At 44.5% G+C, this 19036-nt stretch overlaps 1 pseudogene; it reads right to left on the reverse strand.

The window, feature by feature from the left end:
* Positions 1–2686: 2686 nt before the first annotated feature.
* LOC144489308 (small ribosomal subunit protein uS19-like) lies at positions 2687–3247 on the reverse strand (annotated as a pseudogene).
* Between the last annotated feature and the right edge of the window lie 15789 nt (positions 3248–19036).

Raw genomic sequence — 19036 nt, forward strand, 5'->3', positions numbered from 1 at the left:
GGTTCCTCCGGGTGCTCCGGTTTCCTCCAACAATCCAAAGATGTGCGGGTTAGGTGGATTGGCCATGCTAAAATTGCCCCTTAGTGTCAGGGGGACTAGCTAGGGTAAATGCATGGGGTTATGGGGATAGAGCCTGGGTGAGATTGTGGTCGGTGCAGACTGGATGGGCCGAATGGCTTCCTTCTGCACTGTAGGATTCTATGATTCTATGGTTACATTGCCAGAGATGCTGCCTTTCAGGTGAGACATTAAACCTTTGGGATGTGAAACACCCCATGGCACAATTCGATGATGAGCAGGGGGTATTGCCTGGTTTTCTAGCCAAATACTTAGCCCTGAACCCACATTACTAAAACAAAACATTATCAAATTGCTGTTTGTGAGGCCTTACTATGTACAAATTGGCTGCAATATTTCCTTTACTATGTTATGTCTGGGTGAGGAGGAGTGAACTGGCTCCCCTTTATTTAGGCCCCTCAGTTGGTCGCAATAAAGGTTTTTGTTTTCTTTTCCCCCATCAACTTTTTCCAATTCAAACACAGTTATTTTTAATAAAGAGTCAATCAGACCAGGTTTTCTTCAGTCAAAAAAATAATAAGTTCATTAGTTACTAACTTGAGGAAAAATGATAAATGGCGTAATCGCGCACACGCACCTCAGAAATAAGAAAAATTAGAGGCCAAATAAAAGTTAAAATAATATGCAATTAAGCCTTGCGCTTATCCTTAAGGTATGATTGTTAAATATTGTGGCCATTTAAATTTAGCTGGTTTCCTTTGAAATTGTAAATCAGAACTGCCCTTGCTGGAATCAATTTTGCTTTGGAGAGAGAGAGAGATTCCTTACTGCTCCAGTCAGCAGGTCTTTCCAGATTACTTTGACTTTTCTCTCTGTTTTTGGCTTGGCAAAACCAGTTCTTAAGCCTCTTATTTGTATATTCCAATAACATGCCTTGAAGTCATTGTTATAGAAAAAGTAAACACATTTTTGATCTTTCATTTCAGAAACCTTTGACACATTTCAAAGTAGTAGAAATCAACAGGAGGTGGGGTTATTTCATCCTCCAACAGGGGGTTTTGAATGTTAGTTGGGTATTTAGTTGGTTAGCAGTTCCCATTGTCTTGACAGAATTACAGTTGATTAAATTCCAGCACTTTGCATTTTTAATGCCTTCTTTTCAAGAATCACTTTTTGAGCCACCTTGCTAAAATCCATATAAACCACATCTACCGCTTTCCCTTCGTCAATGTGTTTAGTCACATTTTCGAGAAACTCCACCAGGCTCGTAAGGCACGATCTGCCTTTGACAAAGCCATGCTGAGTATTCTTGAGCGTACTAAACCTCTATAAATGCTCATAAATCTTGTCCCTCAGGACCTTCTCCATCAGCTTACCAACCACTGAGGTTAGACTCACCAGTCGGTAATTTCCTGGGCTATCCCTATTCCCCTTCTTGAAAATAGGAACCACATCCGCAATTCTCCAATCCTCCGGCACCTCTCCCGTCTCCATCGACGACGCAAAGATCATTGCCAGAGGCTCTGCAATCTCTTCCCTCGCCTCCCACAGTAACCTGGGGTACATCCCATCCGGATCCGGCGACTTATCTATCTTGATGCCATTCAAAGATTCCAGCACAACCTCTTTGTTAAAGTCCACATACTCAATCTTTTCAGTCCACCGCAAGCCCGCAGTACATCCACCCAGGTCCTTCTCCTCTGTGAAAACCGAGGCAAAATACTCATTAAGCACCTCTGCCATTTCTACTGGTTCCGTACAGGTTTTCCCGCCTTCACCTTTTATAGGCCCTATTCCTTCACGTCTCATCCTTTTACTCTTCACATATTTATAGAACGCCTTAGGGTTTTCCTTAATTCTACCTGCCAAGGCCTTCTTGTGACCCCTTCCGGCTCTCCTAATTTCCTTCTTTAGTCCTGATAGTCATCTGGATACATCAGAGCAGCTGCTGCCAACAATTACCCTTTGGACTGTTAAATTTTACAACAGGGTGAACCTCTGTTCTGAAGTAAGGTCTAATATGTCAAACTTGGTATATTCTGAACCTTAAATGTTATAATCTCCAGTCAACCAAAGCTCACTCCTACAGGTGTTAGCTTACAATGGCTCCATGCTAAAAACATGCAACCAAAAATCCAAAAATATAGATTCCTTCACAGAGTACCTCAATAGTGGGCCACTCTGGGAGGGAGAGGAGGTAGTGGAGGAAGCAGGAAGCCAGACAGGTAGGGGCCCCAGTGGTTAGGATGTCAGGGCTTTTTGACCCTATGAAATGCCGATAAAAGGGGATCTCCACCAGACTGGGAAGACTCAGGTTTTTCCATGGCAGTCTCCCCACAGGGCAGGATGCCCTCCTTACTCAAGCAAAACACCCATGGAGGCAAGAAGTGCCCTTGGTCACTTAAGGGGAAAATGCACTTATGATTTTATTTCTTATATGCAGAGGAAAATTGCCTCAGAAGCTGTCCTTGCCAATTTTCAATGTAATTATTATTTTCAATATTGGCTATGCTCTAATTTACAGGAATAATATTGGGACTAAAAGGGTTAAATTATGAGCACAGATTGCATTATCTAGGTTTGTATTCCCTTGGATATAGAAGATAAAAAAGTGAGCTATTTTTTTCACTGGAACCAATTTTATTTACACCTTTCCTTTGTAAACTCTTTACTCCAGAGGGATGAACCTGGAGGAGTGAGTGGCACCGATACCAGTGCCTGAATTTTACTGACACACCGGCCCTGGAATCGGGGCGGGCGAGGATCGCAGAACAGCATTCTCCATTGGCCTCGGGTGGGATCTTACAAGCCTCGGGCGGTGAGGCAATAAAGTTTCGGCACAAGTCTACCGTGCTTGACAGGCTTGAAGATGATGGAGAGCTTGCCAAGATAATGGCTGAACATTGCCCACTTGATTTCATCCTGATTAAAGGTTTTGCCATTGTACGCACCATCCATGCTGCCAACCATCTCTGGGAGGATAACCACATCCCGAAGGTGAGTTTTGACAACCTCTGGTCTCTCCATCGGAAGCTCCTTTTTGGCCTTGCGCAGCCTCTTCAGGAGGGGCTGCTGTTTGCGGTGCAGGCCTCTGTTCACACGCCTGTGTTAATGGGCACAAGACAACTGCATCAGTTGTTGATAGGACATGTCGAGGAGCTGATCCAAACCCACACCTCTGCGTAAATTTCCTCAACGTCCTTTTCTTCTGTTCTACTTGGTCAGCCATTTTCAGCCACTCTCGCTGGAATTGAGGTGTTTAAGATTAAAGGGTTTGATTGGGTAGATGGAGACAAATTGTTTCCTCTGGTGGGGAGTTTTTATTAATATTCTTTCATAAAATCGTAGAATCATCGAATCCCTGCAGTGCAGAAGGAGGCCATTTGGCCCATTGAGTCTGCACCAAGTCTCCGACAGAGCATTTTACCCAGGCCCTATCCCCAGAATCCCATGTATTTACTCCACTAATTCCCCTTACCTACACATATTGGGACATTAAGGGGAAATTTAGCATGGCCAATCAACCTAAGCTGCACATTTTTAGATTGTGGGAGGAAACCGGAGCACCCAGAGGAAATCCATGCAGACACGTGCAAACTCCACGCAGATAGTCACCCAAGGCCGAATTCAAACACAGGTCCCTGGCACTGTGAGGCAGCAGTTCTCACCACTGTGTCACCCCATGTCATGGGATGTGGACTTCACTGACTAGGCTAGCATTCATTGCCCATCCCTAATTGCCCTTGAGAAGGTGGTGGTGAGCTGCCTTCTTGAACCACTGCATTCCATGTGGTGTAGGTACACCAGGAATGCTGTCAGGAAGGGAAAAGGAAGGGAGTCCAGAACAAGGGATCATAGTTTGAGGATAAGGAGTAAACCTTTTAGGACTGAAGTGAGGAGAGATTTCTTCACTCAGAGAATGGTGAATTTGTGGAGTTCACTGCCACAGAATGTAGTTGAGGCCAAAAATTGTGTGATTTCAAAAGCAAATAGATATAGCCTTTGGTGCTAAAGGGATCAAGGGATATGGGCGGCACAGTGGCACAGTAGTTAGCACTGCTGCCTCACAGTGCCAAAAACCCAGGTTCGATTCCCAGCTTGGGTCACTGTCTGTGTGGAGTTTGCACATTCTCCCTGTGTCTGCGTGGGTTTCCTCCGGGTGCTCCGGTTTCCCTCCACAGTGCAAAGGTACGCGGGTTAGGTGGATTGGCGATGCTAAATTGCCCCTTAGTGTCAGGGGAACTAGCTAACGTAAATGCATGGTGTTATAGGGATAGGGCCTGGGTGGGATTGTGGTCGGTGCAGACTCGATGGGCTGAATGGCCTCCTTCTGCACTGTAGGGATTCTGTGATTCTAAGAATCAGAAGCTTAAAATTAGATTGAGGCTATTTAAGGGTGGTGTCAGAATATACTTCTTCACAGAAAGCATCACAGACATTTGCAGCTCTCACCTTCAAATAAAGCAGCTGAGGCTATTTTAATTGAAAATTAAAACTGACTGTTATTAGGAAGGGTATCAAGGGTTGAAAAATTAAGATGGTTGGATGGAATAAAAATACAGATCAGCCATGATCTTGTTGAGTAGTGGAGCAGTTCAAGAGGATGAATCTCCACCCCTGTTCCTGTGTTCCTATGAGAGATTGAAATTCCACTGTGAAATATGTTTAATTCATTGGTTGACTTCTTTATATGGTGATCATTTGTTTGTTTTTTTTCACACTAATCTATATATTTTACTCACTGCTTTTCCCAGAGCATATTGTGAAAAGATAGTTACCTTGGAATTGAAGAGATCTGTATGGACTTATTAACCAGTCAACGGTACAACTATCTCATCACAGAAATTCAACCCCACAAAATGTACAGTCAGTTCACTGCAGTCTTTCCATCTAGTTTCTAGAAATGCTCTACTATATTTAGAAATAAGCCATATCTCACTTTGATTATTAAAAAAAAGGGCAAAATCTTACGACAATTTGGCAGTGTCGGTTCCAGCGTGAAAATGGAGTGATTCCCGTCAATGCCGGCGGCGGGATTTCTGACCGAAACTCATGCCCCATTAATAAAGTTTTTATGCCCATGAGGATCACCCCTGATTCACCCACCCCACCACAACTTAATCGCTGCAATCACTGGGGAGCTCAGAGAGTTCCTGGTCATCCTGCTGCCCTTAATACACTTGTAAAACGCCTTTCAATTTTCCTTTATTTTGCCTGCCAGTGTTTTTTCATGCCCCCTCTTTGCTCTTTTGATTTCTTTTATAAATAACCCCCTGCACTTTCTATAGCCCCTCAAAGACTTCCACTGTTTTGAGCCCTCGGTATCTGCCATAAGCCTCCCTCTTTTTCCTAATCCAACCCTGGATATCCCTTTATGATGTGGAGACCCCTTTATGTCCAGGGTTATCTGGACTTGTTGTACCACCCTTCATTTTCACAGGAACATTTTGGCCTTGTATTTCTCTCTATTTCCTTTTTGAATGAATCCCACTGCTTTGATGTAGATTTTCTGATGTAGATGAAGAACTTTGGCCAGCTCCTGTTTTATCCTATTAAAACTGACCCTTCCCCAACTCAGAACCTTCATTTCCAGTCCATTTTTGTCCCTTTCCATAACTACCTTAAATCCTACTGAGTTATGGTCATTGTCACCAAAATGCTCCACCACTTGCCCGACTTCTAATTTGCTACTGTTATTTTATCATGAAGACATTAAATATTTGCTCAAAGATTCTTGCATCATATTAATTCTGCCATCTCATCCTCTAAGGTATAAACATTTGCTTTAGCTACTCCCTTCCTTTTTATATATTTCTATAATCTCTTAGTATCTCTTTTTATATGCCTTGCTAATTTACTCTCATAATCTAGTTTTTCCCTTTTTGTTAGTTATGCTTTGTTGTTTACTTTCACCGCACCCACCCCCAATCTTATGGCCTACCGGTAATCTTCAAAATATTGTATGCCTTTTCTTTCAATGTGGCACCATTCATAACATCCTTAGTTAGCCTCAGAAGGTTCATCCTTCTCAATGGAATATACCTTTGTTGAGAATTATTATATATTCCCTGCCACTGCTTATCTTCTGCTTAAGATTACCTTTAATCTATTTACCAAGTCCACTTTAGCCAATTCTGTCTTCATGTCTTTGCAATTGCCTTTATTTAAGTTTAAGACATTAATTTCAGCTGAAGTTCCTCACCCTTAAATTAAGTGTGAAATTCTACATCTTATGATCGCACTTCCCTAAAGATTCCTTCAGCATGAAAATGTTAATTTACCCAGCAAGAGCAGAATAAGGGAAAATATGGGCAAGAATGGAATCAAAGGGAGACAGTTGTAACAGGGTAAAAGGTAGGAATGTTTAAATATAGAAGTGATAATGATGCAAGGCAAAATAAAACATAATGGGACAAGTGTAGAGACAAAGGTTTGGGCACAGAGAAGATATAAATACTTACAGCATAGTAGGTGGAGAGAGAGTGAATGGAAAATCTATCTTTACTTAAAGAAGAAATGTCTTTCATGGCCCAAAAATGTGGTGGAAGAAAGGCAGGTTGACTGCAGGAAATCTCTAACATCTTCCAGTTCTGATGAAAGGCTATCAATCTTTCAGTGTGTCAGTGAAGTGAGTCATAAATTTCCTTATGAATAAATGTCATATCTCTGTCGTTTTTTCCATGAAAGGGATGAACAAATGGTATGCCCAATTTACAAAGTCCTTTACAGTAAGTCATCTTTAACAGGGTAAAAATCACACAATGAGCAACGAAATGAATAAGCAGAGATACTGAGTTGCTTAAAAGAGAATGTTGACCAGTACAACCACTTGTTGTATTTATCATACAGCCAATTATCTTTAATCTCCATCTGAGCCAATCAAACAAGAAGAGGGCTTCTTCAATATTCTACCCAAAAGACTGTTCGCCCACAATATAGCACTTCTTCAGCACTTAGGCAAAGCAAGCCCAGTTTATCTCTAAGGTTTGATTCCACCAGTTAATGACTCAGAGGTGAGAGTTTTACCACTGAACCAGACTGACAATTTGGTTTGCAGTTAATAGATCTGATTTTAAAGCCTTGAAATTAAATGTATTATTCATCAGCAATTAACATGCTCCATCATCTTAGAACCATAGGCAAATCATGTGTTAATATGCTGCACTTTCTGTTGAAAACAGGTGTCAAAAGTCAATTTGGGATAATTTTGTCTTTGATGGCATGGAATGGCTGATAGCATTTCAGACATCCATTATATATCTCTCCTGATTCTCATTTCCATCGTAAATCTACTTTAGTTGGGTCGAGGGTGACATGAATGGCAGGAGAGGGAAATCATGTGTAGGTTAAAGTTTAATGAAACATAGGGGGGTTTTTCTGGCCTTTCTCAGTGTGGGATGTTCTGGTCCAATTGAAGGTGACCCCCAACAACAGGTTCCTTGGCAGCAGGATGGGCGAGCCACACAAAATGCCGTAGACAGCGGCGGGACTGGAAGATGCGTTCTACCATTGGAAAACATGCTGGGGGGGGGGGGGGGGGGGAGGGGCTGGAAAATTCTACCCATAGTATGATAACTGAGAGTCATTAAATTAATAACTTTCCAGAGATTAGAAGACACTTCAAGTCATCAGCAACCTTCACCAAGGCTGAAGAAGCATTAGTTAAGAAATGGCACATCAGGATGAAGGGAAAGAGGCAAGTTGGTGCAGGCATGAACCAAGGTGCAGCTCAGCATTGGGTATCCTCTTTGATGGCTGCTGAAGTTGCTATGTTACCGCATGTACTACTTGTGTGAGGAAATGATAAAGAGGTGATGAGCTGGAAAGTAACTGACATTCATGCTGCACTTACTTTCGGGTCTTCCACAAGTGGTAGAACCCCTAATTAGTTGAAGAGATGACTGTCCACTCCAGGGAGGTTGCAGTGCATTGGACTGGTGTTTTCCTGGCCTTTCTGCAGCTATAGGAACCAGGCAGTGTGCCTGCATGGTAATGAGGCATGAAATAATGACCACAAGAACCTGGGAAAGGCATGAAAGTGAGCTCTCGTGACAGTGAATCAAGAAGGGCAGAAGAAGTGGCTCAGCTCCATGCAGCTGAAGTGCTTTCATTGGCTCTGTGCTGCTGAAGGGACAGAGGCTCAGGGAAGCACGGGAGCAGTCAATGCTTGGTGCAGATAGGAATTGAGGTTCCGAGTAACTCAGAGGCAGTAGCTGCTCAGTGCGGCCGGGAAGAAGGTTGACAGCAGTTGTTAGCACCAGTGTGGCTAGGAACCTGGAATGGTGCTTCAGACTTTGTAGTGTCATCTGGCAAATACCGGGGAATGCACTCTCGAGCAAAGTGATGGAGCAGCTGGAGATGAACAGTTATTGAGGCAGTCTGAGCTGGAGTCTAGTTGCCTGACAAGAAGCAAGAAGGTTTCCTGCAGGCTGATTTGCAGCTGCTATTGAGCTAAATCAGAGACCGTGTCCTGAAAGGAGAGGAGCTGAAATATCTCATAAGGAAGACAGAGTTTAAAGGATTTATGTGACTGACTGTGACATTTGGGTGGGTTGCTGAGAAATTTGTGGGACCTGTCTTGGATGTTACTGCCATTTAATGTCCAGCTAGTGCTCGATCAAAGTTTTCCTGTTAATCCATGTTTATCTCATCCTAACCCTGGATGTTCCAGTATAGGATCGATGGTAGTGACTATTTGCTTTGTTGACTCTTGTATAGCTAAATTCCTCATGGTTATTTAAAACCATGAATCTTGTGGCTTTATTCTCTTTGTAAGTAACTGGAATTTCACATTTTACCTATTTTTCAAAGAAGGTAACTGAGAGGTTTACATCTGTACCACTTGACAACTATGCTAGGACTGTCAAAGGTTCAGCCAAGCTTCAGACCACAAGTAGAGGATCTGTGATATATTGTAGCCGCAGTTGTCTTTGCAGCAAATAACCATTCTCACATCTTCCATTTTGCTGATCCAGACGTTAAGAAGTCAATTTACCACAGCCATTCTTAGATGAGTTTGCCAGGGGTTGCAAAAAGAGTTGGTTACATCTTGGCAGATGTTTGGTCACCTTGGCATGCCTTCTTTCATGCAACACCAGGTAAAGCATGGCATGCCTTAATTGGGATGCTGCTGAAGAACATTTCAATACAAGATTCAACAGGTATTCATGCCTCATTGTGATGGCACCAAGGGTCTGCTGGTGCGATCAACATTGGGAGGAGACTCCACCAGCAGTGTCTGTCAAAGTGGAGTTCACTATCTCTCTCTGAAATTGTTGAAATGTGAATGTCAATAATGGCGGGGGTCAGAGGGCACCCCATGGGCACTCTGAACTGCCTGACATCCTTCCACTGGTCTCCTTTTCTACTGGACATGTAGACATGTGGCAAGGTGGGGCCTTAAAAGGTTTAATTTTACTTACCTTTATAAAATTCTCCCATTAGTTTCCTCTCTTTTGCTTCCAGCAAGTCTCTCAATGAACTGTATAATCTTTCACTTCTTATCTGCAACATCATTTTTCCTATTCTGTTTGTGTTACATAATACGGCACTAAATTGGCAATCAAACTTGTAGAGGCTATAAGGATAACTAACGTAAAGCTCTGCAATATAATTTGCTTTGCTGACTTAATTCGGAATAAACTGGTTAGAGCAAAACATTAACTTATATTTCCCTGGGTAGGGTTGAGTTTCCTTTCAACTAGCTTTCTAAAACATGTACTAAGACAAAAGAAAGGATAGAACAAATAAACATGCTTAAAATGCACTATCGCAAAACTGTAAGCACTAGCTCAAATTATATTTGCGTATTAAATATCTGGAGATGCATTGTCAAAAAGCCAAGCAAATGAATCAGTTGGCTCTGGAACTACCAGAATATTTCTAAAGCTATAGGCAAATCATCATTAATAACACAACAAAGCTTCAACAATTCATTTTTGTGGGCATCACTGGCTATGCCAGCATACATTGCTCATTATTAATTACCCTGGGAACTCTTTGTTGCAGTTTGATACTGAATGGCTTGCTAGATCACTACAGAGGCCAAGTAAGAGTCATAGAATCATAGTATCAAAAAATCCCTACTGTGCAGAAAGAGGCCATTTGGCCCATCAAGCCTGCACCGACAACAATCCCATCCAGGCCCAATCCATGTAACCCCTGCTAATCTCCTTGATACTAAGGGGCAATTTAGCATGGTTAATCAATCTAACCTACATATCTTTGGACAGCAGGAGAAAACCAGAGCATCCAGAGGAAACCTACGCAGATATGGGGAGAACATGCAAACTGCACACAAACAGTCACCCGAGGCCAGAATTGGACCTGGGTCCCTGGCGCTGTGAGGCAGCAGTGCTAACCACTGTGCCACAGTGCCGCTCAACCTGTTGTTTTTGTTGGACTCTATGGAATCATGTGGCAATTTTTAAAATGTGAATCTTAAATGTATAATGCATAGATTTGTGAATGATAGATCACATCTAGCTAATCTAGTTGTATTTGTTTGAGGATGTCACCAGAATGGTGGGACGTATCAATGGATATAGACTTCCAGAGGCATTTGTAAGGTTCCCTACAAGATACTGTTAAAAAAGTGGAAGTGTAGAGAACTGGAGGTAACCTTGTCGTATGTATTGGTAACTGGTTTTAATTTTACGTTAGGAACAAAAGAGTTGTCAGGGAGAAAATCGGACCTCTCAGGGACAAAGGAGGGGAATTATGCTTAGAACCCAAGGGAATAGGGGAGATCCTAAATGAATACTTTGCATCGGTATTCACGAAGGAGAGGGGCGTGTTAACCGGGAGTGTCTCGGAGGGAGGTGTTGACCCGTTAGAGAAAATCTCCATTACGAGAGAGGAAGTGTTAGGTTTTTGAGGGAACATTAAAACTGACAAAGCCCCAGGGCCTGATGGCATCTATCCTCGACTGCTCAGGGAGACGAGAGAGGAAATTGCTGGGCCTCTGACGAAAATCTTTGTCGCTTCTTTGGACACGGGTGAGGTCCCTGAGGATTGGAGGATAGCGAATGTGGTCCCGTTGTTTAAGAAGGGTAGCAGGGATAACCCAGGAAATTATAGGCCGGTGAGCTTGACGTCCGTGGTAGGGAAGTTGTTGGAGAGGATTCTTAGAGACAGGATGTATGTGCATTTAGAACGGAACAATCTCATTAGTGACAGACAGCATGGTTTTGTAAGAGGGAGGTCGTGCCTTACAAATTTGGTGGAGTTTTTTGAGGAAGTGACAAAAACGGTTGATGAAGGAAGGGCCGTGGATGTCGTCTATATGGATTTCAGTAAGGCATTTGACAAAGTCCCACATGGCAGGTTGGTTAAGAAGGTTAAGGCTCATGGGATACAAGGAGAAGTGGCTCGATGGGTGGAGAACTGGCTTGGCCATAGGAGACAGAGGGTAGTGGTCGAAGGGTCTTTTTCCGGCTGGAGGTCTGTGACCAGTGGTGTTCCGCAGGGCTCTGTACTGGGACCTCTGCTATTTGTGATATATATAAATGATTTGGAAGAAGGTGTAACTGGTGTAATCAGCAAGTTTGCGGATGACACAAAGATGGCTGGAATTGCGGATAGCGAAGAGCATTGTCGGGCAATACAGCAGGATATAGATAGGCTGGAAAATTGGGCGGAGAGGTGGCAGATGGAATTTAATCCGGATAAATGCGAAGTGATGCATTTTGGAAGAAATAATGTAGGGAGGAGTTATGCAATAAATGGCAGAGTCATCAGGAGTATAGAAACACAGAGGGACCTAGGTGTGCAAGTCCACAAATCCTTGAAGGTGGCAACACAGGTGGAGAAGGTGGTGAAGAAGGCATATGGTATGCTTGCCTTTATAGGACGGGGTATAGAGTATAAAAGCTGGAGTCTGATGATGCAGCTGTATAGAACGCTGGTTAGGCCACATTTGGAGTACTGCGTCCAGTTCTGGTCGCCGCACTACCAGAAGGACGTGGAGGCATTGGAGAGATTGCAGAGAAGGTTTACCAGGATGTTGCCTGGTATGGAGGGTCTTAGCTATGAGGAGAGATTGGGTAGACTGGGGTTGTTCTCCTTGGAAAGACGGAGAATGAGGGGAGATCTAATAGAGGTATACAAGATTATGAAGGGTATAGATAGGGTGAACAGTGGGAAGCTTTTTCCCAGGTCGGAGGTGACGATCACGAGGGGTCACGGGCTCAAGCTGAGAGGGGCGAAGTATAACTCAGACATCAGAGGGACGTTTTTTACACAGAGGGTGGTGGGGGCCTGGAATGCGCTGCCAAGTAGGGTGGTGGAGGCAGGCACGCTGACATCGTTTAAGACTTACCTGGATGGTCACATGAGCAGCCTGGGAATGGAGGGATACAAACGATTGGTCTAGTTGGACCAAGGAGCGGCACAGGCTTGGAGGGCCGAAGGCCTGTTTCCTGTGCTGTACTGTTCTTTGTTCTTTGTTCTTTGAAGGGGGGGAGGTTTAACACAGATATCAGAAGGACATATTTCACACAGAGGGTCGTGGGGGCCTGGAATGTGTTGCCGGGCAAGGTGGTGGAGGCGGACACACTGGGAACGTTTAAGACTTATCTAGACAGCTATATGACCGGAGTGGGAATGGAGGGATACAAAAGAGTGGTCTAGTTTGGACCAGGGAGCGGCGCGGGCTAATTGTTCCTTGTTTCTCGTTTCAAGGCTTCATTCTATGATCATCTTGCTGGTGCCAGTACAGAGCGAGACTGCGGATAGTTGGGAACCTGTCTCGGGGGCAGGGAATTCATATGGTGTTCATGGAAGTGGAAATGACTAGGGTTGGGAAGCATTTTCCGATCAGGGCCATTGTGATCTCCTGGACTCGTTTCGATCGCCTCAGGGGGTCGGAGAGGAATTTCCCAGATTTTTTTTTTTCCCCATATTGGCCCTGGGGTTTTTCACTCTGGGTTTTCGCCTCTCCCTGGGGATCACATGGTCTGGAATAGGGGGGTGGGGGTGGGGGTGAGCCATGCAAGGCTTCTAGAAAAAGGCTTCTAGAAAAAGTGAGAGGGCATGGGATCCAAGGGGCTGCTGCCCAGAACTGGCTTGCCCAAAGGAGGCAGAGAGTGTGTATAGATGGGTCTTTTTCTAAATGGAGGTCGGTCACCAGTGATGTGCCCCAGGGATCTGTTCTGGGACCCTTGCTGTTTGTCATTTTCATAAATGACCTAGATGAGGAAGTGGAGGGATGGGTTGGTAAGTTTGGCGACGACACGAAGGTTGGTGGGGTTGTGGATGTCAGAAGTTACAGAGGGACATAGATAGGATGCAAGACTGGGCAGAGAAGTGGCAGATGGACTTCAACCCAGATAAATGCGTAGTGGTCCATTTTGGCAGTTCAAATGGGATGAAGGAGTACAATATAAAGGGAAAGACTCTTAGTACTGTAGAGAATCAGAAGGACCTTGGGGTCCGGGTCCATAGGACTCTAAAATCGGCCCTGCAGGTGGAGGAGGTGGTTAAGAAGGCGTATGGTGTGCTGGCCTTTATCAATCGAGGGATTGAGTTTAGGAGTCCGGGGATAATGATGCAGCTATATAAGACCCTCGTCAGACCCCACTTGGAGTACTGTGTTCAGTTCTGGTCCTCTCATTACAGGAAGGATGTGGAAAAGATTGAAAGGGTGCAGAGGAGATTTACAAGGATGTTGCCTGGATTGAGTGGCATGCCTTATGAGGATAGGCTGAGGGAGCTCGGTCTTTTCTCCTTGGAGAGACGTAGGATGAGAGGAGACCTAATAGAGGTATATAAGATGTTGAGAGGCATAGATCGGGTGGACTCTCAGAGGCTTTTTCCCAGGGTGGAAATGGCTGCTACGAGAGGACACAGGTTTAAGGTGCTGGGGGGTAGATACAGGGGAAATGTTAGGGGGAAGTTTTTCACACAGAGGGTGGAAACGGCTGCCGTCAGTGGTGGTGGAGGCAAACTCAATAGGGTCTTTTAAGGGACTCCTGGATGAGTACATGGGACTTAATAGGATGGAGGGTTATAGGTAGGCCTAAAAGGTAGGGATATGTTCGTCACAACTTGTGGGGCCGAAGGGCCTGTTTTTGTGCTGTAGTTTTTCTATGTTTCTATGTTTCTATGAGGTGTGAATGGCTACATAGCTGCTGTATGACTGCAAAGTGGCGAGATAAAAAAAGATGACACGACTGTCCCAGCAAAATGAAAACACACAGAACAAGATGAAGGTAGAGGTTAAGATCTGAAATCGCTTCTCAGCCTTTTAATTAAGATCAAGCATCAGATCAAGCCTAAGATGAGGTGTGATGCTTCATCTTGTCAGCTTGAATCTTATTTGTCTTTCTTGTGCGGATCAAGAATTGGATTCAATTGGATTTTAAATTTGGTTTTTGGAGCAAGAAATGGATTTGGGTCCATCTGGTCCACTCTGAGCTTTGGCTTTGTAACTTTAAGGATGGAGTGAAACATTTTTTAAAAGTTATGATTTGAAATTGTTGAACTCAGTGTTGAAGGCTGGATAGTGCCGAGATGCAAGGTGAGGTGCTGTTCCTCGAGCTTGCATGAAGCTTCATTGGATCAGTTTAGCAGGCCATGGACAGAAAGGTCAGGGTGGGAGCAAGGTGGAGAATGGAAATGACAGGTGACAGGAAGTTCAGGGTCGTGCTTGTAGACTGAATAAAGTTGTTCAGTGAAGCAATTGCCCAGCCTGTGTTTATTCTCATCAATGTACAGGAGATCACATTGCGAGTATTGAATTCAGTGGACTAAACTGAAAGATGTACAAGCAAAGCGCTGCTTCACCTGGAAGGAGCGTTTGGAGCCTTGGACTATGAGAAAAGAGTGATGAAAGGAAAGGGGTTGCAGTTCCTGCTCTCACTTGGATAGGTGCTGTGTGAAAGTGAGGGGATGTTAGGGGTGACTGAGGAGTGGACCAGAGTTTGGTGGAGATAATGGTCTCTGTGATATATTAAAGGGGAGGGCAGGAGATGATGCATATGGTGGTGGCATCATACTGGAGCTGGCAAAAATGGCAGAGGATGATCCATCCAATAAGGAGACTATGGGTGGGATTTTATGGCCTCGCTCGAGTGAGATGGGAAATTCCTGCCTGAGGTCAACGGACATTTCCATTGTCCGCCCCTTGCCTGCTCCGATTCTGTGGTGGGCGTGTGGTAGAATTCCGGCGTATGGGCGGAATTTCCTGGGTTTTTTTTCAAACTGTTGTCTGGGGCGGGAAAAGGGGTGTGGCCTCCACTGCTGACTTTCATCGTCATATTTTCAAACACTTTGACAACTCGCTGGAGGCGGGTCCTATGCTGTCACGCGGGTGAGCTTACCCTGCTGGCATCATCGGCCCTCCAGAGATTGGGACGTCTTTTACCCCAAGTAAAAATAGGAACAGAGATTCCCTCCACAGACACGGAGACTCTCCCCCGTGCACTTGGAAAACCTCCCCCACCGCCAACCACACACATGGGGAACACCCCGCCCATAGACACAGGGAACTACCCCCCATGGATCTCCACAATGGAAACCCTCCCTTAGCACTGCTCCCTGGCATGAGCGGCAGCTCTGTTTCTCTCCACTGGTGCTGCCTGCTTGACCGACTGAGTATTTCCAGTATTCTTTTGTTTTTATTTCAGATTTTTGGCTTCCGCGGTATTTTTCTTTTGTGTCGTTGGACAGACTTACTGGTGAATCTCATCCAGTCAACAGGACTGGATGAGATTCATTCAAGGGTAAGGAGGGAAGTAAGTGTGGAAATTGCAGAGGCACCAGCCATAATTTACAATCCTCTTTAGATACAGCAGTGGTGCCAGGGGGCTGGAGAATCGCAAATGATACAAATTTGTTTAGAAAATGTTGATAGAAGGTGTATGGCATGCTTGCCTTCATCAGTTGGGGCATAAAGTGTAAAAATTGGCAAGTCATATTGCTGCTTTATAGAACTTTAGTTATGCCACATTTGGAATTTTGCAAACAGTTCTGATTGCCACATACCAGAAGGATGTGGAGACTTTGGAGAGGGTACAGAAGAGGTTTACCGGGATGTTGCCTAGTTTGGCAGGTGTTAACTATGAGGAGAGATTGAACAAACTTGGTTTATCTTCACTTGAATGTCAGAAGCTGAGGGGCGACGAGATAGAAGTTTAGAAAATTATGAGAGGCATGGATCGTCAAAGTTTTTTTCCCAGGGTAGAAATGTCAATTACTAGGGGACATAGGTTTAAGGTAAAAGGAGGAAAATTTAAAGGAAATGTGAGAGCCAAGTTTTTTTACACAGAGGGTGGTTGGTGCTTGGAATGTGCTGCCAGAGGAGGTGGTAGAAGCAAATTCAATAGCAATGTTTGAGGCATCTTGACAGAAACATGTACAGGCAGGGAATAGATAGATAAGGACTGCTTAGAGCCCAAAAGGCCTTAGTTCAGAAAGGTGTCATGTGTCGGTGCAGGGTTTGGGGGGGAGGGGCTTGTTCCTGTACTGTATTGTTCTTCGATAGGCCCAGCAGCTGCAGGCCTTAGTTCTAGCTTGGTAATGGGAAAACTTTCAGAAATAATAATTCAGGACAAAATTGATGGTCACTTGGGCCAATGAAGGAAAACCAGCACAAATTTGTTAAGGGCAAATCATGTTTAACTAACTTGCTTGAGGTTTTTGATGAGGTCACAGAGAGAATTGATGAAGGTAATGTGGTTGATGCACTGTATGTGAACTTCTAAAAGACATTTGATAAAGTGCCACATAAAAGGCTTATCATCAAAGTTAGAACACATAGAATGGAAGGACAATCACAGCTTGGATACAAAATTAACTGAGTGGTTGTTTTTCGGACTAGAGGAAGAAACTTGGGAGGGCAGGGTGGAATTCCCTCAGGGCCAACTAAGGACCTCTGCTTTTCTTGATATATATTAATGATCCAGTGGGTGAAGAGGATTTGAAGATGAATCCCAGAGAGAGAGGTCCTGTGGGAAGAAGAAAGGAAGAGAATAAGAGTATGTGTGCTTCTATGTCTCAGGTCCATGCAATAGACTGGTCTCCAGTCGTCTTGAATCCCCATGCCACTGGGCCAAGGCCTTGCTCCATCAAGCCCATGAGGTAGCTGGTGTGCAATGGTGACCCCATGTTAAAAGAAGTAAAGAACATAGAACAGTACAGCACAGAACAGGCCCTTCGGCCCATGATGTTGTGCCGAGCTTTATCTGAAACCAAGATCAAGCTATCTCACTCCCTATCATCCTGGTGTGCTCCATGTGCCTATCCAATAACCGCTTAAATGTTCCTAAAGTGTCTGACTCCACTATCACTGCAGGCAGTCCATTCCACACCCCAACCACACTCTGCGTAAAGAACCTACCTCTGATATCCTTCCTATATCTCCCACCATGAACCCTATAGTTATGCCTCCTTGTAATAGCTCCATCCACCCGAGGAAATAGTCTTTGAACGTTCACTCTATCTATACCCTTCATCATTTTATAAACCTCTATTAAGTCTCCCCTCAGCTTCCTCTGCTCCAGAGAGAACAGCCCTAGCTCCCTCAACCTTTCCTCATAAGACCTACCCTCCAAACCAGGCAGCATCCTGGTAAATCTCCTCTGCACTCTTTCCAGCGCTTCCACATCCTTCTTATAGTGAGGTGGCCAGAACTGCACACAATATTCCAAATGTGGTCTCACCAAGGTCCTGTACAGTTGCAGCATAACCCCATGGCTCTTAAACTCCAATCCCCTGTTAATAAAAGCTAACACACTATAGGCCTTCTTCACAGCTCTATCCACTTGAGTGGCAACCTTTAGAGATCTGTGGATATGGACCCCAAGATCTCTCTGTTCCTCCACAGTCTTCAGAACCCTACCTTTGACCCTGTAATCCACATTTAAATTAGTCCTACCAAAATGAATCACCTCACATTTCTCAGGGTTAAACTCCATTTGCCATTTTTCAGCCCAGCTTTGCATCCTATCGATGTCTCTTTGCAGCCTACAACAGCCCTCCACCTCATCCACTACTCCACCAATCTTGGTGTCATCAGCAAATTTACTGATCCACCCTTCAGCCCCCTCCTCGAAGTCATTAATAAAAATCTCAAAGAGCAGAGGACCAAGCACTGATCCCTGTGGCACTCCGCTAGCAACCTGCCTCCAGTCCGAAAATTTTCCATCCACCACCACCCTCTGTCTTCGATCAGATAGCCAGTTACCTATCCAATCGGCCAACTTTCCCTCTATCCCACACCTCCTCACTTTCATCATAAGCCGACCATGGGGGACTTTATCAAACGCCTTACTAAAATCCATGTATATGACATCAACTGCCTTACCTTCATCAACACACTTAGTTACCTCCTCAAAAAATTCTATCAAATTTGTGAGGCACGACTTGCCCTTCACGAATCCGTGCTGACTATCCCGGATTAATCCGCATCTTTCTAAATGGTCGTAAATCCCATCCCTAAGGACCTTTTCCATCAAGTTACCAACCACCGAAGTAAGACTAACCGGTCTATAATTACCAGGGTCATTTCTATTCCCTTTCTTAAACAGAGGAACAACATTCGCCACTCTCCAGTCCTCTGGCACCATCCCCGTGGACAGTGAGGACCCAAAGATCAAAGCCAAAGGCTCTGCAATCTCATCCCTTGCCTCCCAAAGAATCCTAGGATATATTTCATCAGGCCCAGGGGACTTATCGACCTTCAGTTTATTCAAAACTGCCAGTAGATCCTCCCTCCGAACATCTATTTCCCCCAGCCTATTAGCCTGTAACACCTTCTCTTCCTCAAAAGCTCCTCTCCTTGGTGAACACTGAAGAAAAGTATTCATTCATCACCTCGCCTATCTCTACTGACTCCATACACAAGTTCCCACTACTGTCCTTGACCGGCCCTAACCTCACCCTAGTCATTCTTTTATTCCTCACATAAGAGTAAAAAGCACAGGTATCTTCCACCCCTTACACTGAAGTTCGGGATCTGGAACATCTGGACCCTCATGGACAACCCCAACAGTGACAGACTGGAAAGGCATACAGCTAT

Source organism: Mustelus asterias, unplaced genomic scaffold (assembly GCF_964213995.1).
Source record: "Mustelus asterias unplaced genomic scaffold, sMusAst1.hap1.1 HAP1_SCAFFOLD_2116, whole genome shotgun sequence".
NCBI classification, from domain to species: Eukaryota; Metazoa; Chordata; class Chondrichthyes; order Carcharhiniformes; family Triakidae; genus Mustelus; species Mustelus asterias.